Below are 25,226 nucleotides of genomic sequence, written 5' to 3' on the forward strand. Positions count from 1 at the left end.
GCTAACGCACAGAGAAAAAGAGTCTTCATCGAAAGGTCTCTGAACGAAGCTGTATGGGGAGGTTCGAACCTTGAGGACCTCAGGAAGAGCAGCACGACATCTAGATTCCAGCTAGGAACTAAGGAGGAGGTTCTTTTAACCGTTTCAAACGATCTGATTAAATCATGGAGGTCCTTGTCTTCAGATATGTTTAATCCTCTATGACGAAAAACTGAGGAAAGCATGCTCCTGTATCCCTTGATGGTGGAGACAACTAACCCGCATTTTTCCCTCAGGAAGATAAGGAAATCTGCTATCTGAGTCACAGAGGTACTGGAGGAGGAAACTTTATGAGTCCTGCACCAACGTCGAAAAAACATCCCACTTCGACTGGTAGACTCTAGATGTGGAAGGTCTACGTGCATTGGCAATAGCCCTTGCAGACTTTGCCGAAAAGCCCTTAGCTCTGACGAGACTCTTGATAGTCTGAATCAGTCAGACTGAGAGCGGGGAGGTTTTTGTTGAAACCTGTCGAAGTGGGGCTGTTTGAGCAGATTGACTCTTAGTGGTAGGGATCTTGGGACATCCACCAGCCATTCCAGTACCTCTGTGAACCAGTCGTGGGCGGGCCAGAACGGAGCTATCAAAGTCATCCTTGCTCCCTCTGAAGCTGCGAACTTCCCTTAACGTTTCCCCTAGAATCTTGAAAGGCGGGAACGCGTAAAGATCCAGATTCCTCCAATCCATCAGCAATGCATCTATTGCCACTGCTCTTGGGTCTGCAATAGGGGAGCAGTATAGATCTATCCTCGCATTCCTGGAGGTCACAAATAGATCGAGATGGGGCCTGCCCCACGTCCTCCACAGCTCCTGGCATACGTCCGTGTGCAGAGTCCACTCTGAGGGAAGGACTTGATTCCTTCTGCTTAGCAGATCCGCTCTGACATTTCTTTCTCCCTGTACGAACCTGGTGAGAAGCCTTATCTTCCTTTCCTCTGACCACAGGAGGAGCGATCTCGCTGTCTCGTACAGGGAGAAAGAGTGAGTCCCCCCCTGTTTCCGAATGTAAGCCAGGGCTGTGGTGTTGTCCGAGTTGATCTGAACATATTTCCCTTTTACGAGGGGTTCGAAGGTCTTGAGAGCTAACCAAATCGCTGTTAGCTCCTTCTTGTTGATGTGCAAGGACACCTGATCCCCCATCTAGGTGCCTGACACTTCTCTCGACCCGAGAGTAGCTCCCCAACCTATGTCCGAAGCGTCTGCATATAACACGAGGTTGGGGTTCCGAACCTGCAAGGAAAGGCCTTCCTTGAACAATAGAGGGTCTAGCCACCAACGTAGATCCTCTTTTATCTCTTGCGAAATCTTGAACGCAAAGTCCAGACCTTGAGATTTTCGATCCCAGTTCCTCGTCAGGAAGAACTGTAGGGGTCTGAGGTGCAACCTTCCTAGAGAAACGAATTGCTCCAGCGAGGAGAGTGTCCCCAACAGACTCATCCACTCCCTCGCTGTGCATACATCTTTCTCTAGAAAGATTGCTACCTTCTCCAAACCTCGGGTTATCCTCTCTGGGGACGGATACGCCCGAAAAACCTGAGAAGCCATCAGAATCCCCAGATAGATACGCTCTTGACTGGGGATTAGCTGTGACTTCTCGAAATTCACTAGCAAACCCAGAGAAGCTCCTAGATCCAACGTCACTCGTAAGTCCTCCAGACATTTCTCCTTGGATTTATTTGGCCCTGATAAGCCAATCGTCCAAGTAGAGGGAAATCCTCACTCCCTCGAGATGAAGCCACTGGGCAACGTTCTTCATCAGTCCTGTGAATACTTGGGGGGCCGTGGAAAGGCCGAAGCATAGGGCCCTGAACTGAAAAACGTTCCCTCCCCACATGAATCTGAGAAATTTGCGAGAAGAAGGATGGATCGGCACATGGAAGTAAGCGTCCTGAAGGTCCAGCGACACCATCCAATCCCCGGGACGAAGAGCTGCTAAGACTGATGACGTCGTCTCCATAGCGAACTTCCTCTTCTTCACAAAGACATTCAGGGCGCTCACGTCCAGAACCGGTCTCCATCCTCCTGAGTTCTTGGGAACTAGGAACAGACGGTTGTAGAACCCCGCTGAAAGAGGGTCCTGAACCATCTCTATTGCCTCTTTCTCTAACATCAGCTCTACCGCTAGAGCGAGGGCTTGATTCATTAGTGGGTCTTTGTATTTGACCACCAGTGCCCTTGGAGTGATGGTCAAGGGTGGTCTCGAGATAAAGGGAATGAGGTATCCCCTCTTGATGATCGCGAGGGACCAGTTGTCCGCCCTCTTTCGTGCCCAGACATCTGCAAAGTTCAGAAGTCTGGCACCCACAGTTGTCTGGAGGACACACGAACTACTTCTTGGCCCTAATAGACCGAGAGAAGGTCCTTCCTGCGTCGCTTTTGCTGATAACGAGCTGGAGATATCATTAATAGTCTTCTTGGGGAAGAGTTGCGGGGAAAGTTGTGAATACAGCAAGGAAGCTCTCTGTGCGTGAGAAACCGCCTTGGTAAGAAAAGAGCAGAAAACGGCCCTCTTCTTTACTACTCCTGCACCAAAAAGTGAAGCAATTTCCCCGGAACCGTCTCTCACTGCCTTGTCCATACAAGACAGAACTGCGTGGAGGTCTTCAGGCGAAAGAGTGTCTTGCTCTTGAGTCCTCTTTGCCAACACTCCAAGGGTCCAGTCAAGAAAGTTAAAAACTTCTAAGACTCGGAACATTCCCTTCAGAAGGTGATCCAACTCGCTCATACCCCACATCGTCTTCGCAGAATTCAGCGCCGAGCGACGTGCGGAATCAACCAACGAAGAGAAGTCCGAGTCTGCAGAAGAGGGAAGAGTCAGACCCAAGGGCTCTCCTGACTCGTACCAGAACCCCATCTTACCCGTCAGCTTGGACGGGGGAAAAGAAAAAACTGTCTTGCCTTTCTCTTCTTTTGAAACCAACCAGTCGTCAAAGTTCTTCAGAGCCTTCTTCATAGACACTGTAGGCTTCATCTTAACGACTGAAGACTTCTTAGCCGTATTGGTCGTTGAAAATAAGGACGGAGGAGACGGAGGAGCAACGGCCAAAAGAGACTCCCCAAAATCTTGCAAGAGGAGGTCTGTCAGTCTCTTATATGAAGAAACCGAAGCATCCTTGGGCAAATCTTCCTCAGAATCCCCAATAAATTCTTCCGAAGAATGACGTCTAGAAGCTCTACTGCCCGGAGGAGAGCTAATCCTTGGAGAGCGCCTACTGGGAGAAAAACCACTGGGAGAGCGCTTACACGGGGAGCGCCTACCAGGAGAGCGCATAGTAGGAGAGCGCCTACCAGGAGAGCGCCTCCCAGGAGAGAGCCTACTAGGGGAGCGCCTAGTTGGAGAGCGCCTACTAGGAGAGCGCCTACTTTGAGAGCGCCTACTTGGGGAGCGCCTGCTAGGAGAGCGCCTACTTGGGGAGCGCCTACTAGGAGAGCGCCTACAAGTGGAGGCTCGTCTGTCAGAAACAAATTCTAACTCCACAGAAGAGCGTCTTGATAAGGGAGAGCGCCTATCAGGCTCTCTGCGCCTGCTAGGCTCTTGGCGCCTGCCATCCTCAATACGCCTGCCAGGCTCTTGGTGCCTATCGGGCTCAAAACCCCTGCCAGGCTCTTGATGCCTGCCACGGGGAGAGAAAACATCCACAGAGGATTCCCTGTCAGAAGCGCGGCGCTTACAAGGCTCTGAGCGCCTATCCAATCGGGCGTGATCCAATGGAGGAGAAAGCTTCCGTTGCCGCCTACTAGGCTCTTGGCGCCTACTAGGCTCTTGGCACCTACTAGGCTCTTGGCGCCTACTAGGCTCCGAGCGTCCGTCAAAAGGAGAGTGGCCACCAGGCGAAGAACTCTTCCTTCGCTCCTGACGAAAACGAGGCTCTTGACGTCTGTCAAGCTCTTGACGCCTAACTGAAGAGGAGCGGAAATCCTGAGGAGAGAGCCTGTCCGGCTCCTTACGCCTGACATGCTCACAACTCTTGCTGGGAAGAGAGGAGAGCCTACTCGGAGAAAGATCCCGAGCTTCAGCCTGCACTTCTGACCTCCTACTAACAGGCTCAAAAGCTTCTCTAGCCAGAGGAGATTTAGCCGAAGGAACGTTCTTAGACTTCTTCACCGGAAGTGAGGCGTCCTTCCGACGATGATAAGTCCCGGCAATAAACTCCGCTAAAGCCGCAATCTGCGCCTGCAGACCCGCCAGGATACGCGCAGGAGATCTCTTAAACTCCTCTACAGGGGACGAAGTCCGAGAGCGAACAGGAGAAGCGTAAACGGACGAAAACTTGGTTCTCTTGCGTTCCACTTCTGGTTCTTCCGCGAAGGATTCGGGGCTGGAAGGAAGGGCGCAAGGAGCCTTCCAGGGCCTCTTGAGAGGGCGAGACGACTCCGAGGCGCTCCATCTACGCTGAGGAGAAGGCGACGAAGATGACGAGAAGCACTGGCACAATAAATCCTTCTTGGTTCGATCCAAAGCAGCCTGGGAACGAGCAACAGGAACTGCCGAGGGGACGCCTGACCGGTGGGGGTTCTCCCTAACCTTCCTGCGGCTTTCGACTTTCCTCCTCCACTGGGTCTGGGAGTCTGGAAGAGGTCTAGGCCTGGAAGCGTTAGTGAGCCGGTCAGACGCACCCTCCACTGCACTAGGGGCACTGCACTGATCACTTGCACTATCATCACTCTTACCTTGTCGAGAGCGAGCGAGGCTCTCCTTACTCCTGATCGAGGCTCTCCCAGAAGCAACTTCCGAAAACGAATCTTCGGGTTCAAAGCTGGGCGCAGGGGCTGAAACCGGAGAAGGAACTACTTCTACTACAGGATTCTCAGCGTCAACTTCACTCACCCTCGATCTACTAGAGCTCCTTGAAGAAGCCTTGCGCACCCTATCCTTCTCTAACTTCCTCACATAAGAAGAAAGAGCCTTCCAACCATCCTCATCCAAATTCTCACACTCTTTGCAAGGGTTAATAAAAGAGCATACATTCCCTCTACAAGACGTACATACAGAGTGAGGATCTAATGCAGCTTTAGGAAGCCTAACTTTACATTCCTTCACTGAAACAAACCCTAAAAACTAGGGTTTCTTAACTTCAGAATCATCCATGATTATAGATATTGTAAGAGAAATCCAAAAGAAAAATCCAAAAAACAGTCCAAAAAGCGTATGCCAAGCCAACAAACAAAGGGTACTTCACCAAAATCCAAATCGTCGGCAACGAGAACGAATTTAACTATCGTAAGGACTGAACAACAGGTGTTGTCCAGCCAGCGACAGAAAATAATCTGACAAGAAAGGGGGACTGGTTCTTACATCCGCCTCCCAGCGGCGGGTAAGGTAGATCACCTGACCTACCTGTAGCGTGTGCCGCGAGTTTTGAATTTTCTGTCGTGACGTCAGAGACCTAAGCTAAGTATATATCTGGCAGGGAAGTTCATGTACAAAACACAGGTGCAGCAATATCAGACATAATGACAATATTTCTAAGCAAAATAAAGAAATGGTCCACAAAAAGCGTATGCCAATCCAAAGATCAATTAATGTCACCAAAGGTCAATCCAAAAAAGATCCTCAGCAAGCGAGTAGAATTACAAGCAGGAGGAACCAACAACAGATGTTGTCGGAACCAGCGACAGAGAAAATCTTATTAGAAAACGGGAATGGTTCCTAGTCCCGCCACCCAGCGGCGGGAGAGGGTTGATCACTTGACCTACCTGTCGCGTGTGCCGCGAGTTTTGAATTCTGTCGGGACGTCGGAGACTATAGCCAAGTATATATCTGCCGGGGAATTTGCATGTACAAAAATAATTATTGCATTCCAGACACAAAAAAAATACTAGGAATAAACACAATTTTACATACAATCAATGAGAAATAAATGACTATTGAAACAAAAAATGAACATTTAATATCACTCTTACCTTTATGGAACTCTTGTTAGCATATGGAAGATGAAGAGGAGGGGAGAGGGAGGAGGACAGGTTATTGTTTGGAAGGGGAATCCCCCTCCAGAAGGACTTAGGTACTATCAAGAACCTATCTGGGATTACTTCTCTTTGTTCTTTACTAGGACTATCTAGAGTTACTTCCCCTCTTTATTTTTTACTGGCACTAGGAGCAAGCTTGAGTCTCTGGACCCCTGTTGCACATCAAAATTATCCAAGAACATTTGTTTCTGCCAACTCTTTAAAATTTGTCTAAAGTGAAACAAGGCATTGTCATTAAACATGTTGGAGACACGGATTACATAATCTTTGTTGAAATGATAATTCTCCAAACATGTTTTACAGATTACATCATCTCTGTTGGGATGATAATTCTCCAAACATTTATTTACATCACTCCATTAGCAAACATGTTTAATCATTGAAGCAGGCACATTATCTCCTCTCTCTTTCTCCTCCTCCTCAGATTCCTCATTTGCTGTCTGGTGCTGTTCCTGCTGAAGGTCTTGCAGCTGTTCAATGGTTAGCTCTTCCCTGTGGACATCCACTAACTCTTCCATATCCTTGACACTTGCATCCAAGCCCAACAACTTCCCAACTGACACAATAGATTCCACAAGAGGTGTAGGGTTGTCAGGATCAGCCTCAAATACTTCAAAATCCTTCTCAAGGTAACATTCTGGCAAAATTTTCTCCAAGCAGAGTTCATTGTCCTGGAAGTCACTCCCTGCCAAGCCTTATCTATAAGGCTTATGCAGTTGATGATATTGAAGTGATCCTTCCAGAATTCTTAGGGTCAATTCAGTGTCTGGGGTCACTTCAAAGCACCTTCGAAAGAGTGCCGTTGTGTACAGTTTCTTGAAGTCTGAAATGATCTGTTGGTCCATGGGCTGATGAGAGGAATGGTATTTGGGGGACAAGAACTTCACTGTGATGAATCTAAATTCATCTAATAACCGGTCTTCCCAGCCAGGAGGATGTGCAGGAACAATGCCCATTACCAGGAGGCACTTGAGTGGTAATTGATTTTTCTGCTTATAGTTCTTCACCATAAGGCCAAACACTTAAGTGACACACTCAATGAAAATTATTCTTGATTACATTGTTTTTCTTGAACACTCAGGGAGTTTCAACACTTGGGGAGTTTTAGAGTGATACACCAGTAGGGGCTTCACTTTGAAATCCCCACTGGCGTTCCCACATAACAAGAGAGTTACCCTATCTGTCATAGGCTTATGTCCTGGCAATGAACTTGTGTAATGTAGGTCCTCCTGTGTGATGTAGGTCCTTTTTAGCATTTTTTTAAAGAGACCTGTTTCATCACAATTGAGGACTTGTTGAGGGAGGAATCCTTCAGCCTCTAAATATTCTTCAAATTCATCAATGAATTCTTCAGCGGCACATTTGTCAGAACTTGCAGCCTCCCCATGCCTTATGACACTATGTATGCCTGTTCACTTTTTGAATTTTTCAAAACAGCCTCTGCCGCCTTAAAATCACTAACAGCAGCACTTGTTTTAAGCATTTTCTTACTGAGATCAGAATGCAACAGCCTTGCCTTTCCACAGATTATCGCTTCCAAAACACTATCTCCCACCAACTGTTTTTCGTTGATCCACTCTAACAAACAGCTTCTTGACATCTTCAGCCAATTGAAATCTCTGTCTTGTTAAAGACATTACCCCTTTCGCGACATCAGCTACCTTGATTTCTTTTTTCTTCGCTAGGATGGAGCTGATTGTTGAAACGGATTTGCAGCACATCCTAGATAGATCAGCCACACAATGAACACCTGGGGTGATGCAGAATAAAGCGAGAGTTAATGCTCATTCACCGAGAAACAAAGGCAGAATGAGTCATGAGAGAACATGGGATGCTTTGTTTTGGTGCTCAATATTGAGCCTGGTCACGAGGTGGAGCCTGGAAGAAGCGTTTCTGGTAGTATGAAATCTGCTGATTTGTATGAAACCTGAATCAAAATTTTGCCAGAAAAAGTCTATGAAAACTGAATCGTACGAAAACCAGGGCATATGAAATCCAAAGTTTGACTGCATGTATTTTTCCATTCCCTAAATTTGAATGCTGTTCTTCTGTCAGGATGTCAGCAGCCTCTTAGATTTTTTTGACAATAATTGATGAAATGACCATTTCTTTCTCAACAACAGCAATTATGACTTGGACTATTACAAAGGGTATTCTGTTTGGTCATCTTCTAAAAGTTACATTTTACTTTTAACATTCAGCCGATCAATCAAAATCAACTGCCCCCTTGGTGCATATTCTCAATAACATGTGAACACTAAAAATTCAGGAATGCTGTACTTTACAACTGAAATGTCATTCACAGAAATTTGGCTTATACTTCTACTCAAGTTTGTTGGTTGATTACCATCCATTTTTTATTATCTCTTCTCTTCTTAACCTTAATACATACCATAAAGGGACTATTCTGTTGATGCTTGCTTTGCAAATTATCTTTTTTAATATCACAACATAGTATCTAAAGGATTGTTAGCTGATAGTCAATATGCATATTGGTGATACTCTTTCAGACTTGACTTGTCATCTGCAAGGGAACCTTGATTAAGGTTTTGAGTGCAGAGTGATTCAAATACATTTTAGTTCTGCGTTCAATTTAGTAAATCACAAGGCACTTATTTATGAACTTCAGAATCTTGAAGTGTGTGGATTATTTTAGGATTACTTCAAGATTTCTTTACAGGTAAGCAGCAGCGAGTTGCTGTAGATGGGATCTATAATGAACCAAGACCTATTATTTCTGGAGTTCCACAGGGTAGGGTCCTTGGTCCTCTGTTATTTTTAGTGTATACAAGTACGTAATATGATATTGTTATGATACAATAAAGTTTCATACATACTTACCTGGCAGATATATACTTAGCTAAGACTCCGTCGTCCCCGACAGAAATTCAAATTTCGCGCCACTCGCTACAGGTAGGTCAGGTGATCTACCGGCCTGCCCTGGGTGGCAGGACTAGGAACCATTCCCGTTTTTTTATCATATTTTCTCTCTTCCACCTGTCTCCTGCATGGAGGCTGGGTGGGCCATTAATCGTATATATCTGCCAGGTAAGTACTATGTATGAAACTTTATTGTATCATAACAATATCATTTTCATAAAATCAACTTACCTGTCAGATATATACTTAGCTGATTGGCACCCTTTGGTGGAGGGTAAGAGACAGCTAATATGGAATAGACAGGTAAACAACATATGTTGTAGGTATAAAAGAAAAACCTTGGTTCCTACCTGATAGGTGGTAGACTTCGTGGCTGTTGCCCGGTAGTCTGCATCACCTCAAGACTTTAGCGAGATATGTGATCTATGGCTAAGAGTTCTTGTGGGTCTGCCGATGGGGTATGAACCGCTTACTCGGCAGAGCCTGAAAGGACTTTGTCAATGGGTACTGGACCACTTCTATGACAATACACCTTATGAAGGAGCACACAACCAATCCCGACCACCTGATCCTAACCACCATGTTAGTCTAAAGAATTGTTCTGAGTTATCCCCAAACTCATTACAACAACCATAACTCGAAAACACAATATGCATACATACATAAAATTCCAAAAAAATTTTTTTACCATACTCCTCCAAAAAGATATCACAAGAGTTCCTTACTGAACAACAGCGACTGGCCGCCTGTGCAGCATCGAGCCCTCTTTGTCAGCAGAAATCTAAAACATATCTAGTAGAAGGTATGTACAAAGTTAAGGATTGGTGTTTGCTCCCGTACCCAGTATCGTATCCGCCGATACGAATGGCCCCAGAGAAAAACATTTCTCGTAGGTCACGCGAATGTCTTTCAGATAGTGAGATGCAAATACCGAGTTGCACCTCCAATATGTCGTATCAAGGATTTTCTTTAGTGACATATTCTTCTGAAAAGCGAGAGACGTCGCCACTGCTCTCACTTCATGAGCCTTCACTCTTAAGAGTGGAAAAGAGTCGTCAGGACAGAACTTGTGAGCATCTGTAATGACGCTCCTTACGAAGAAAGCTAACGCATTCTTTGACATGATTCTTGTGGGGTCTTTAATCGAACACCAAAGACCTTGTCTAGAGCCTCCCATTTGTTTCTCCCTGTGCAAGTAGAACTTCAGGGCTCTTACAGGGCAAAGAGACCTTTCTGCTTCTCTACCAACGAGACTTGATAAGCCTTTAATCTCGAATCTCTTGGGCCAGGGATTCGAGAGGTTTTCGTTTTTCGCTAGAAAAAGTGTTCTAAACGAGCAGAAGGCCGAGTCTCTGTTGGATCCGACTTCATCTTCTAGGGCATGAAGTTCACAAATTCTTTTGGCTGTCGCCAGAGATAAGAGAAACAAGCATTTCCTTGTTAAATCCCTAAACGAAGCTAAATGAGGAGGCTTGAATCTTTCAGACGAAAGGAACTTGAGAACCACATCAAGGTTCCAGCTGGGAGGAGCTGGTTCTCTAGACTTTGTGGTTTCAAACGATCTAATAAGATCGTGTAGATCTTTATTGTCAGCAAGCTCTAGGCCTCTATTTCTGAAGACTGCCGAAAGCATGCTTCTGTATCCTTTTATAGTAGATACAGACAAGTGAGAGTCCTCTCTCAGGAACAAAAGGAAATCAGCGATTTCGGTTACAGAGGTACTGGAGGAGGACAACTTCTTAGACTTACACCACCTTCTAAAAACCTCCCACTTAGACTGATAGACTCGTCTGGTGGAAGTTCTGCGGGCTCTAGCGATAGCGCTTGCAGCCTTGTGAGAAAACCCTCTCGCTCTGACAAGTCTTTCGATAGTCGAAAGGCAGTCAGAGCGAGAGCGGGGAGGTTTTGATGATACCTCTCAAAGTGTGGCTGTCTGAGAAGATCCATCCTTCTTGGAAGGGATCTGGGGAAGTCTACTGTCCACTCCAGCACCTCTGCGAACCAATCCTGTGCTGGCCAAAAGGGGGCTATCAGGGTCATTCTTGTTACATTGGACGTTACAAACTTTTTCAATACTTGCCCCAGGATTTTGAAAGGGGGAAAAGCGTACACGTCTACATGAGACCAATCTAGCAGGAAGGCGTCGACCACGAGAGCTCTTGGGTCTTCCACCACTGAGCAAAAGACTTCCAGCCTTTTGGAAAGGAATGTGGCGAACAGGTCTACATGCGGAGTGCCCCAAAGAGACCAAAGACTGACACACTTCTGAGTGAAGGGTCCACTCCGTGTGAAGGACCTGGCTTCTCCTGCTCAGCCTGTCTGCCCTGACATTCCTTGTTCCCTGAACAAATCTTGTTAGGAGGGAGATGTTCCTCTGGGAGGTCCAAAGTAGCAGATCTCTTGCTATTTCGTATAGGAACAAGGAGTGTGTTCCTCCTTGTTTCCAAATGTAGGAAAGAGCAGTAGTGTTGTCCACGTTCACTTGGACCACACTGTTTGTCACAAATGGTTCGAAGAACTTTAGAGCCAAGTGTACTGCTAGAAGTTCTTTGCAATTTATGTGCCAGGACACCTGTGCTGCCTTCCAGGTGCCTGACACTTCTCTCGGTCCTAGTGTTGCTCCCCAACCCTTCTCCGATGCGTCTGAATATAACACTCGGCTTGGGTTCGGAACTTCCAGAGAAATTCCCTTGTTCTCTTTTAGAGGGGACAACCACCATTCCAGGTGTGGTTTAATTTCCATTGGAAGGAGAAAACTGTCGGAGAGAAGTCCCGTCTTCCAATTCCATGATCTCCTTAGGAAGAACTGAAGAGGACGAAGATGAAGTCTTCCTAGAGGAAAGAACTGTTCGAGCGAGGAAAGGGTCCCTAGAAGGCTTAACCATTCCCTCGCCGAAGTTCGTTCTTTCCCTAAGAAGAAAGAAACTTTCTCCAAGCCTCTCACGATTCTCTCTTGCGAAGGAAATACTCGAAAACTCCGAGAATCCATCTGAATCCCCAGATAGACTAAGTTCTGTCTGGGGATCAGCTGTGACTTCTCGAGGTTCACGAGTAGTCCCAACGACTTTATCAGGTTTAGGGTCAAAGTAAGGTCCTCCAAACACTGTCTCTCTGTTCTGGCCCTGATGAGCCAATCGTCCAGATACAGAGAGATGTTGACGCCTTTGAGGTGAAGAAACCTCGCCACATTCTTCATCAGGTTTGTGAAGACCTGAGGAGCTGTGGACAGGCCGAAACACAAGGCCCTGAACTGAAAGATCCTTCCCCCCGTCATGAAACGGAGGTACTTCTTCGAAGAAGGTGAATCGGGACATGAAAATAAGCGTCCTGGAGATCCAGAGACACCATCCAATCTCCTTGTCGTAAAGCCGCAAGGACTGAGGCCGAAGTCTCCATAGAGAACTTCTCCTTTAGAACAAACTTGTTTAGAGCGCTGACGTCTAGTACTGGTCTCCAGCCCCCCGAGGCTTTTGCGACCAGAAAAAGACGATTGTAAAACCCCAGAGAGTTTTGATCCAGTACTAATTTATCGCTCTTTTGTCCCACATTTGATCCACTATTAGACGAAGAGTATCCCTCAGTACAGGGTCCCTGTATCTGGCTGACAGTTCCCGCGGAATAGTCGTTAGGGGAGGACTGTCCTGGAAGGGGATAAGATATCCCTTCCTGATTATTGACATCGACGAGGCGTCCGAGTTTGTGTGTCCAGGCGTCTGCAAATTCGAGTAGCCTGGCACCTACTGGTGTTTGGAGGCTGGCTGTCTCATTTCCCTTTCTTAAAGGAACGGAAAGCAGGTCTACCTCTCCTCTCAGGGCCTCTCCTTTTTGAGGGAGCTCTGGAGGGAGGGCCTCCTCGAAAGGGCTGAACAGTAGAAGTAGGTCCTTTCTTCTCAACCGCAACAGGGGGTCTCTTCTTCCTTGCAGTCTGAAGGAGAAGATCTTGTGTCGCCTTCTCAGTCAGTGAGCGAGAAATGTCCTTCACTAACTGAGAAGGAAACAAAGTCTGACATGGGAGCGAAAACCAGGTCTGCTCTCTGTGAGTGTGAAACAGCCTTGGTTAGAAAAGCACTAAATATAATCCTCTTCTTAAGGAGTACCACTCCAAAGAGGGAGGAGACTTCTCCCGATCCATCTTGTACTGCCTTGTCAATACATGACAGTATACTAAGAATGACTTCGGGGTCTAGACCTTCCGAGTCATGGGCTTTCTTTGACATCACCCCAAGGGACCAGTCTAGGAAATTAAAGACTTCCAAAATATGGAAGAGTCCCTTGAGGAGATGATCAGTCTCAGAAATAGACCAAGTCACACGAGCTCCGTTCAATGCGTGTCTACGCGAGGAATCAACTAAGGTTGAAAAATCAGCTTCAGCCGAGGCTGGGAGAGAAAGGCCCATGTTCTCCCCAGTTCGGTACCACACACCTCTTTTTCCAGAAAGTATGGCTGGAGGCATACAGAAGGTGGTTCTGACCAGTTCCTTCTTTGTCAACATCCATTTGTCAAGAGACTGTAGAGCTCTCTTCATAGAGATAGTCGGTCTCATCTTCAGAACCGACGAAGACTTTGGCACAATTGCACTCGAAAATAGTTAGAGAAACCTTCTCTACCATTAGCCTCGTCTTCCGAATCTTCGTCCAAACCGGGAGGAGAATCCGCTTTAAATACGAGAGGATCTTCACAAACTTCTCTCTCTACGGGAGACAAACTCCTACTAGGAGAAGGACTCATCGAGTGAACAGTCTCTCTCTCAAGTCTACTTGGTGCCTCGCGCCTGCTTGACTTCTCACGCCTGGCTAGCTCCTCGCGCTTGGCTGGCGCCTTGCGCTTGGCTGGCGTCTCGCGCCTGGCTGGCGCCTCGCGCCTGGCTGGCGTCTCGCGCCTGGCTGGCGTCTCGCACCTGGCTGGTGTCTCGCGCCTGTCAGGATCCTTGTCTGGCGCATCGCGCTTGGCTGGCGCCTCGCGCCTGTTAGGCTCTTCGTGCCTGGAAGACGTCTCGCGCCTGGAAGGCTCATCATGCCTAGATAGATTTTCATATCTGGTAGGCTGTTCGTGCCTAGAAAGCTGTTCGGACCTGTAAGACTTTTCTAGTCTATCTGGTACCGTAAGCCTGGCGGACGCTTCGCGCCTGGAAGAGGAGGCCTCACTTCTGGCCGGAGTCTTGCGCCTGGCAGGAGAAAGGAGACGAGACTTCTTAATAGGAAGCCTAGCGTCCTTTTTACGAGGAGGATCTCTCGAAAGAACTCCAACTAAAGAGGCTAACTGTTCTTGTACAGCTAATAATATCCTCTTTGAAGCCGCACCAGCGTCCTCTTCAATGGGAGAAGCAGGAGACCTCGAAGGTGTACGATCCTCAACTTCAGATTGTGGAGACGTCGAGACCATCTTTGCCTTCTTGATAGATGAGGGGGCTTCCTCCGAGAAGCGCTCTGGGCTCGAGTCAAAAGCGGGTTCCTTCCAGTGCCTTTTCAGTGGCCTAGATAGATCCGAGTCCTTCCACCCTCGTTTAGGTGAAGGAGAACTGGACGAAGAGAAACAATCTCGTAGGACGCTCCTTTTGAAGCGGTCCTGAGCAGTCTGTTGCGAAACAGAGCCTGCTGAAGGGACGCCTGACCGTTGGGGATTCCCCACGACCTCCGTAAGGCTTTCGACTTTCCTTCTCCTCTGGGTATGTGAGCTTGGAAGAGGTCTAGGCCTGGGAGCATCGCAGGGACGGTCAGACGCCCCCTCCACAACACTGGGAACACTCACTTCACTAAGCATATCGCTATCACTTCCCTTACCTTGCATGGCCGCCATTTTTGTCCTCATCTTATGAAGAGTAGCCTTCAGATCGGCGATTTCAGAAGCCGAATCTGAATGCAAAGCCTGTGAGGGTTCAGATACAGAGGGAGAATCAAAATAATTAATAACAGGAGAGTTAGACTCAGAAAAAGGCTCAATAGGCCTTGTACTTACACCCTTATGTGCAGCCCGTCTAATTCTATCCCTCTTTAACTTCTTCAAGTAAGAAGTTAGAGTCTTCCATTCATTAGCATTCAACCTTTCACACTCATTACAGGTGTTAGCTAAAGAACAATAAAACCCCCTACACTTACGACATACAGTGTGAGGATCAACCGAAGCCTTCGGTATCTTCACCTTGCAGCCTACATTCACACACACTCTCACACTAACACTTGAATCAGACATTCTAGCAGAAAAATCAAAAGCAAGTCCAAATCCAGTCCACGGTAGCGAATGCCAAAACAACAATCCAGGTGCGTCACCAAAATATCCAATAAAGTTGACCAAAAAGTCTTGAAAAGCAAATTCCAGTCAGGAGGTAGTAACAACAATGTTGATACCACCGGCGACAGAGAAAATATGATAGAAAACGGGAATGGTTCCTAGTCCTGCCACCCAGGGCAGGCCGGTAGATCACCTGACTTACCTGTAGCGAGTGGCGCGAAATTTGAATTTCTGTCTGGGACGACGGAGTCTTAACTAAGTATATATCTGACAGGTAAGTTGATTGCATGAAAATGGTTGTTGGTCTGGAAAACAAGATTGCCCAATACGTATACTACTGATGATGCTACACGAGTCTAAAGCCTCAACTATTCTAGGTCATATATTTATAACAGTGATGAAATCAATGCAATCTGTTTTATGTTGTTTGTGCTTCCTTTACTAGAATACTGTTCTCTGGTTTAGGAAGGCTGCCTTCAACTCCAAGACGTTGATATGTTGCTGCTTGTCCTTGAAACAGCTGAAGCAATGGGGCTGCCTAAATGAGGCCGCCAAACCTGTGAGGGAGGCGTCTGAGAACAGAAGGAAGTCCGGTGGTAGAGAACGCAGAGGGACACCCTTCGAAAGATTCTGGTCTTCCAACCACCAATGAAGGTCTTCTCTCACTTCCAGAGACAGAGGAACCATTAACAGGGGTGAGTCACCCGCCAGAGACCAGAATCCTCCCAGTTTCCATTGCAGAGACCGAAGATAAAGACACCCATGAGGGACCAGCTTCTCCAGGGATGACAGCACTCCCAGAAGAACCTGCCACTGATGAGCTGACTGATGTGGTTCCGACAAGAAGTTGCACGCCACCACCCACAACTTCTCCAATCTCTGATCCTACAGGAAAACTTTTGCCACTGCCGTATCGATGACCATGCCCAGATAGAGAATCCTTTGACTGGATACCAGGTTCGACTATTCCTGGTTGACTACGATGCTCAGTTCCAGACAGAACCAACGTAGACGATCCCTGTCCGGCAGCAGCTTTTCCCTGAAAACTGCCAAGACCAAATAATCGTCGAGGTACCTCAGCAAACGGATCCCCTGAGCATGGGCCCAACTTGACAAGAGAGAGAAGACCCTTAAGAACACTTGAGGGGGTGTTGACAGCCCAAAGCATAGGACTTTGAACTCAAAGACCTTGTCCCCAAGAGAGAAGCGAAGGAACTTCCTGAACGTCGGATGAACAGGGATTTGGAAGAATGCATCCTTTAAGTCTATCAACAGTATGAAGTTGCCTTCCCTCACGGCTGCCAACACCGAATGCGGGATCTCCATCTTGAACTGTGTCTTCCTGATGAAGTGATTCAAGGTGGATAAGTCGATCACAGGTCTCCATCCTCCCAATGCCTTGAGCACCAAGAAGATGTGACTGTGAAACCCCGGAGACGGACGCACCACTTCCTCTATCGCATCCTTGTCCAATATGCCTTCCTGAACTGCGGTTTGTCCGACAGAGGAGGATAGAAATCGAATGGCAGTAAGTACCCCACCCGAAGGACATCTAGCACCCACTACTCTGGCCCATAACTCTGCCACTTGGCCCAATGGCCCGCCAGGCACCCCCCCCCCACCCCCCCCCCGCCCCAACCCCACCCTGTGGCACAGGAGAGGGAGAGGTGCCTAACCTACCGATGGCCACCTTTACCTCTGCCCCTTGGGCCCCTTCTTGGCCTAAAGGAACGAGAGCGAAAGGGAAGTTGATCCTCTGACCTAGTCTGAGTCAAACGGGAAGGCCCTGCCGAACTCGAATTCCTTGATGGCCTACCAGGCAACGATCTTCTTGACTGCTGCTGGACAGGGGCACAAGGAGGAGCTGGACGTCTCCGAGGACGAGACTCCGACTTAGACATGGCCTGGTGCACCAGCCGTCTTTGGTGTCAGCCCAACGCTGGCCTATTGCATTCTAATCAGCAGAAGGTTAGCCCATAAATTAACACTGAGGTGAGCCATATACAAAAACGCCTTGCCTCCAAGACTGCAACAGATTGGTAAGAGAGGATATACTCACCAACCCTTCTGGGGACCTGTCAGAAGCTATCTTGGCAATGACCACAGACGAAGTCCAGCCAAGAAACCGTGTGCAACATAAAGGTTGCCGTAGATTCCAAGCCAAGGCATCCTGCGGAGATAAGGACGGAGCCACTGACCTCCCCTACTCCAAAGTCAATCCCGGCCTCAAGCGAATGATGTCTGGGTTAAGATGATGGCACGACATAAAAAAAGTAGAGTTCGTAGCATAGTACTTCCTGTACCCCGTAAGAGGCAGGAGTAGTAGCTTGGCAGAGCCCTTAGAGCGAAGCGAACCGTCCTGGTCTGAAACAGAGGCGTTAACCTTATGCAAGACCGACTAGACATGCCCCGACAAGAGAAGCTGAAGAGATGATTTGGGATCCTGCGTAGCTCCCACCAAGGCTACCAAGCAAGAAGGAATGAAGACGATCGAGACTGTGACCTACTTTCCAAATTGTTGAACCCACGAATGAGATCAACAACTTACGAAAAGGAAGACAAAAACTCTTGCATGTCTCCCTCCTCCTGCTCCAGCAACGAAGACCAACGACGAGAAGGATATGTAGGCTCCTCTAAGGCACCTTCTTCATTAAAATTAACATTAGAATCAGCAGCCAAACAGCCTGAAACACCAACTAACCTATCTGGGCTGGGTCCACGCGTCGGCTTCCGAGACGAACCCACTATAACACTAGGAACATTACTACGTTCTCCTCCAACAGATGATTCATTAACATGTCCGTGAATGGTCACGGCCGTGGCAGACTTACGAACGTGAGTTGGAGAGGAATCCCGAACACTCGAGATCGAAGGAGAATCCTCGAGAATCGAACTATTAGAAGCATCAGTGAGAGGGCCAGGCAAACACTCCTGCTGCAGCAACTTCACGCTCACCACATTCGACCTCTTGACAGGCACCTTGAGATCCTTACGGCGACGAATAGGCCATGGAGAAGAAGGAGCACTTGTATCATGTGCATGGACATGATGCACGGACAGGGGAGACTGCAACACGCTAGCGATGTGCACGCACGGGGAGGTTGCAACACGCTCGTGATGTGCATGGACGGGGGAGGTTGCAACACACTTGAGATGTGCACGGAAGGGGGAAGTTGCAACACGCCTGCGATTCGATGCAGAGGATGAAGGAGCCGCTGCAGATTACACAAGGGAAGATACATTAACACTCTCCGAAACACCAACTCTCACGAGAACACGTCCGCGTTGTTCCTCCCTCGTAGGCGAAGAAAGAGCAAAGTCCTTAGCCTTTCAACTGGTTCCTTAAGCGATTTCTTAGCAGGAGGTGGGGACAAAGCAACGCGTTTCCTTCCAATCCTTCTAACCAACAAGTCAGCCAACTTATCATCCAAAACAGAGTCCAACCTCTTAAGCATTGCCTGGTATATAACCACAGACTGATCTGCAAGAGAAGGCTCCGATGACATGGAAGGGAGATGTAGCGAACTGGGCAGCAGAGATGACATCACAACTGAGAGAGGCAGTGCTCAAGAGATGACTGGGAGTGACGTCACAAGTGGTGATGACGTCACGGCTTCCCCTCGGTGTGAAGGGGAATCAGACGCCACTGGCGGAGGAATACACAACAACGGATCCCGTGACGTCATCAACGGGGGCTGACGCCACAGCTTCCCTCCGACTCGAAGAAGCGGCAACAGTCACTGGTAGAGCTATACAAGATGGCTGACCTCGGCTAACCAAGACAAGGCCAGCCTGAGGAGGATGGGGTAGTGAGCCTCCAAAAAGTGCGCAAACAACCCCTCCAAGGACGGGGTACCCCCTAGCCAGAGCGTCTTCCAAATCGCCGCCTCTTGGACGCCACCGACTCTGGAAGAAAAGAGAATGATGAAAAAGCTTCCCCCCTCCTGGGAATCAAATTAACTCCCGAAGAAGGGGCGACATTACAAACATCAGCCTGGTGGCCTCCTGATACTTCCAGCGATGAATCAATGGAAGAAAAGGAAGGAGACACAGGAACAACACTACTATGGGGGTTGAATACTGCAGATGAAGCATAGGGAAGAGGCATCTACTACACGTGATGTGGGGGTCAGTTGCTGCCAAAGCCAAAAAACGAGAACACGGAAAACCTGGAATTCCGGGGCACACACGTTGACAAGGTCGATAAGGAGCAGAAGAAGTCATAATATCAGCCAAACACGCACACACACACTAAGCAGAAGCGAAACGGGCAATGAACTGGGTAAAGGCCAAGAGAGGTAACACGACTCTCGGCCAGGCGGTCAAAGAAAAGACTGATGCGTTGTCGTAGGGGAATGGTCTTTGACCATTCTTCACCCGATCTACGCATGCGTTACCAGCTATCACAAGATTCCTTGCTTTTATGTTTTTTAACCGGATCCAGCTAGGCGCTACAAATTATCCTATTGTTAAGACCAAAGGTTTGTTTGTATATGAACAATTATCTTTTTTAGAGAGAGTGGTTTGTGGTGGTAGGTTTCTGTTTTCTAATATGTAGTAGCAGTTATGACTTGGACCATCAATGAATGGTCTCTCATCTCTTTTTCATAAGTTGTATTTCAACAGCGATCTTTTGAATTTACAATTGATCCCTCATCCCATTTACGTGCCGAGAGCCCCTTTACCTCCTCATACTTCTTCCTATTGAACACCATATTTTTTGGAAGCTTGAATTTCAAATCAATGGGCCCTGTGGACTTAGTTTCATATGAATAGGTTGTTACTACTACTACTACTACTACTAACAATAATAATAATAATAATAATAATAACAACAATAATAATAATAATAATAAATAATATACATACATACATATATATATCATATATATATATATATATATATATATATCTATATAGATATATAATATATATATACTATATATATATATATATATATAATATATATATATATATATATATATATATATATATATATATATATATAGATATATATATACCTATATATATATATATATACAGGCGGTCCCCGGGTTACGACGGGGGTTCCGTTCTTAAGACGCGTCGTAACCCGAAAATCGTCGTAAGCCGGAACGACGTTCTTGAAAACATGTCCACAGGGAAAATTTCACTACTAATTTGCAATTTTTCTTAGGGCCGTATCTCTAAAATTATCACTAATTTACTTTTTTCATGTGCAACACTGTGTATTCACAAATTACTGTATATTTTCATTAAAATACAAAAGAGAGAGAGAGAGAGAGAAATAATCCAGAGAGAGAGAGAAATAACTCCTTACGGTTTCAATAGATTGAAATGAATGTCTGTAGGCAACTTTTTCCCCCTCCCATAAATACATATATTTCTCCAGAGAAGAGAGACAGAGAGGACTGTGCAGTTATGTTTGTCTGTCTATCAATTCTTTTGCTGAGAGCGAGAGAGATAAAAGGAAGAAATAGAAACACCAAATGTATGACAAGTATCTTGTGGAGAGGAGAAAGAGAGAGAGAGAGAAGAGGAGACGAGGGAGAGGCGAGAGAGAGAGAGAGAGAGAGAGATGAGACAGAGAGAGAGAGAGAGAGAGAGTTGTCCTTACAGTATTTAAAAGAGAGAAATGGAATGATTATTGTATTTAAAATACTCAGATATGAATTTTGTACTTATAGTATATTATTGGAAAATATTAATGATAAACTTAATACATACACGTCCATGAAAATGATCTCAACTCAGTAAGAGAGAGAGAGAGAGATTACATAAAACCATTAAATTCGTTGACCATTGTATGGCATTGTTAAGCTCGAGTGTCACTCGAGTTGAGGTGGGGAAATTGATACAGAAAAAGACAAAGGGAAGAATTTTCTTTTGAAATTAGTTATCGTATTATTACTACTTCTATTATTATTATTATTATTATTATTATTATTATTTGAAAATATAATAAACACGTGCATCTACCGTAAAAATTCTCTCATCTCAGTAAGAAAGAGGAATTATCCTTACAAGTGAAATGGAAAGGTCATTTTCATCTCTTTAAAATACGATCATTATAAATTTTGTAATTAAAGTTTTATTGTTATTATTATTATTAAATAACTGAAATTATCAATAAACATTTTACATACTAGTACCATAAAAATTCTTTCATCTCGGTAAAAGAGAGAGACAAAGTAGAGAGCGAGAGAAGAGAGAGGAGAGAGAGAGAGAGGAGAGAGAGAGAGAGAGAGAGAGTGTGTTTATCTCTCTCTGTTCTCTCAAAAAATACTTATAACGCTTCTTGTGTGGCAAAAGAGAGAGAGAGAGAGAGAGAGAGAGAGAGAGAGAGAGAGAGAGAGAGAGAGAGAGAGAGAGAGAGAGAGAGAGAGAGAGAGAGAGAGTTAACCTTAATTAAAAGTGACATGGATAGATTAGTACGTATTGTATTTCTTTAAAATACTATCACATATGAATTTTGTAATTACAGTTATTATTATTATTATTATTATTTGAAAGTAAAAAACAAATAGTACAAGTACATAAAAAATCTCGAGTCTCAGTAAATGAGAGAGAGAGAGAGAGAGAGAGAGAGAGAGAGAGAGAGAGATAGAGGGGGGAAAATGTCAGGACCGTGATTGCAACACTGCAGCTCTTCCCCCAAATTTTCCCCCTCCTGGCTGTCACACCCCAAATCCCAAAATTTTCCCCCTCCTGGCTGTCACACCCAAAATTTTCCCCCTCCTGGCTGTCACACCCAAAATTTTCCCCCTCCTGGCTGTCACATTTTCCCAAAATTTTGGCCCCCGTCACCAAATCCCCGGCTGTCACACCCAAAATTTTCCCCCTCCTGGCTGTCACACCCAAAATTTTCCCCCTCCTGGCTGTCACACCCCAAATTTTCCCCCTCCTGGCTGTCACACCCCAAATTTTCCCCCTCCTGGCTGTCACAGAACTTCATATATATCTGACAGTTTTAGTACCTGAATCTTGAGAAAAGGTTACTGGAAGTTACTTGAAGAAGACTGGGATTTCCTTCATTCTTCCATAATTTTTTAAATATAAGCTAAAATCTTACTAATTCACTATGGTATTTTCTTTAATGAATTGATATTATTGCTGTATAAATTAATATTAATATTTGAAAATAGTAAATCATTTATTTATCATACTAAAAAACATACATCTTTGTAGTAGAGAGAGAGAGAGAGAGAATTATAGTGATTATTTTCATTGGAAAATACAAAGAGAGAGAGAGAGAGAGAGAGAGAAGAGATGAGAGGAGAGACGAGAGGGAGAGAGAGAGAGAGAGAGAAACTGCTAAACTATAAAGGATTCTTATCTTATCATAGTATGTGTTTTTAAAAGCGTCGTAAACTCGGAGCGTCGGAAGCGTCAGCGTCGAAGCGTCATAATAACATTCGGAACAAGCGTCTAACCCAGGGCGGATTTTTCAATGAATATTAAGAAAAAGCGTCGTAACCTCGGAACGTCGTAAGCCGGACCCGTCGTTAACCCGGGGGCCGCCGATTAATATATAATATATATATATTCAATATCTATATGATATACATATATATATATATATATATATATATATATAGATATATATATCTATATATCTATATATATATATATATATACAGGCGGTCCCCGGGTTACGACGGGGGTTCCGTTCTTAGACGCGTCGTAACCCGAAAATCGTCGTAAGCCGGAACGACGTTCTTGAAAACATGTCCACAGGGAAAATTTCACTACTAATTTGCAATTTTTCTTAGGGCCGTATCTCTAAAATTATCACTAATTTACGCTTTTCATGTGCAACACTGTGTATTCACAAATTACTGTATATTTTCATTAAAATACAAAAGAGAGAGAGAGAGAGAGAGAGAGAGAGAAATAACTCCTTACGGTTTCAATAGATTGAAATGAATGTCTGTAGGCAACTTTTTCCCCCTCCCATAAATACATATATTTCTCCAGAGAAGAGAGAAAGAGAGGACTGTGCAGTTATGTTTGTCTGTCTATCAATTCTTTTGCTGAGAGCGAGAGAGATAAAAGGAAGAAATAGAAACACCAAATGTATGACAAGTATCTTGGGGGAGAGAGAGAGAGAGAGAGAGAGAGAGAGAGAGAGAGAGAGAGAGAGAGAGAGAGAGAGAGAGTTGTGCTTACAGTATATAAAAGAGAGAAATGGAATGATTATTGTATTTAAAATACTCAGATGAATTTTGTACTTATAGTATTATTATTGGAAAATATTAATGATAAACTTATTACATACACGTCCATGAAAATGATCTCAACTCAGTAAGAGAGAGAGAGAGAGAGAGAGAGAGATTAAATAAAACCATTAAATTCGTTGACCATTGTATGGCATTGTTAAGCTCGAGTGTCACTCGAGTTGAGGTGGGGAAATTGATACAGAAAAAGACAAAGGGAAGAATTTTCTTTTGAAATTAGTTATCGTATTATTACTACTTCTATTATTATTATTATTATTTGAAAATATAATAAACACGTGCATCTACCGTAAAAATTCTCTCATCTCAGTAAGAAAGAGGAATTATCCTTACAAGTGAAATGGAAAGGTCATTTTCATCTCTTTAAAATATGACCATTATGAATTTTGTAATTAAAGTTTTATTGTTAATTATTATTATAAATAACTGAAATTAAATTTCAATAAACATTTTACATACTAGTACCATAAAAATTCTTTCATTTCATCGGTAAAAGAGAGAGAGGTGAGAGTGCTGGAGAGAGTTACGAGAGAGAGAAGAGAGAGAGAGAGAGAGAGAGAGAGAGAGAGAAGAGAGTGTGTGTTTATCTCTCTCTGTTCTCTCAAAAAAAAAAAAAAATTAACTATAACGCTTCTTGTGTGGCAAAAGAGAAGAGAGAGGAGAGAGAGAGTTAAACCTTAATTAAAAGTGACATGGATGGATTAGTACGTATTTGTATTTCTTTAAAATACTATCACATATGAATTTTGTAATTACAGTTATTATTATTATTATTATTATTATTATTATTATTATTTGAAAGTATTAAAAACAAATAGTACAAGTACATAAAAAATCTCGAGTCTCAGTAAATGAGAGAGAGAGAGAGAGAGAGAGAGAGGGGGAAAATGTCAGGACCACGTGATTGCAACACTGCAGCTCTTCCCCAAAAATTTTCCCCCTCCTGGCTGCCACACCCCAAATTTTCCCCCTCCTGGCTGTCACAGAACTTGATATATCTGACAGTTTTAGTACCTGAATCTTGAGAAAAGGTTACTGGAAGTTACTTGAAGAAGACTGGGATTTCCTTCATTCTTCCATAATTTTTTAAATATAAGCTAAAATCTTACTAATTCCCCCACTATGGTATTTTCTTTAATGAAATTTGATAATTAATTTGCTGTATAAATTACAATATTAACTAATTTGAACAAATAGTAAAGTCATTTATTTATCATACTAAAAAAACATACATCTTGTAGTAGAGAGAGGAGAGAGAGAGAGAGAGAGATAAGAGAGAGAGAAGGAGAGAGATGAGAGAGCGAAACTGCTAAACTATAAAGGATTCTTATCTTATCATAGTATGTGTTTTTTGAAAGCGTCGTAAACTCGGAGCGTCGGAAAGCGTCAGCGTCGTAACCTCGGAACAAGCGTCATAACCCAGGCAGATTTTCAATGAATACTTAAGAAAAAAGCGTCGTAACCTCGGAACGTCGGTAAGCCGGACCCGTCGTAACCGGGGCCACCCGCCGTATATATATATATATATATATATTTATATATAGATATATATAACATATATCATAAGTAATATATATATATATATAATTATATATATATAATATTATATATACACACTTTATTATATATATATATATATATATATATATACATATATATATATATATATATATATATATTATATAATATATATATATATATATATATATATATATATATATATATATACAGGGGGTCCTCGAGTTACGACGTTGATCCGTTCTTAAGATGCGTCGTAACACGATTTTCAGCGTAAGTCGGAACATTGAAAAATACCACATGATTTATGTAAATACCTATCAATAACAACGAGAGAACAATTCCTTACCTTT

At 44.6% G+C, this 25,226-nt stretch overlaps 1 protein-coding gene across 5 annotated transcripts in view; it reads right to left on the reverse strand.

Annotated features, from left to right (window-relative positions):
- Positions 1 to 25,226, reverse strand: part of LOC135198011 (UDP-sugar transporter UST74c-like) — a 229,551-nt gene that overhangs the window by 144,704 nt on the left and 59,621 nt on the right. The window lies entirely within an intron of this gene.

Source organism: Macrobrachium nipponense, chromosome 21, assembly GCF_015104395.2.
Source record: "Macrobrachium nipponense isolate FS-2020 chromosome 21, ASM1510439v2, whole genome shotgun sequence".
NCBI lineage: Eukaryota > Metazoa > Arthropoda > Malacostraca > Decapoda > Palaemonidae > Macrobrachium > Macrobrachium nipponense.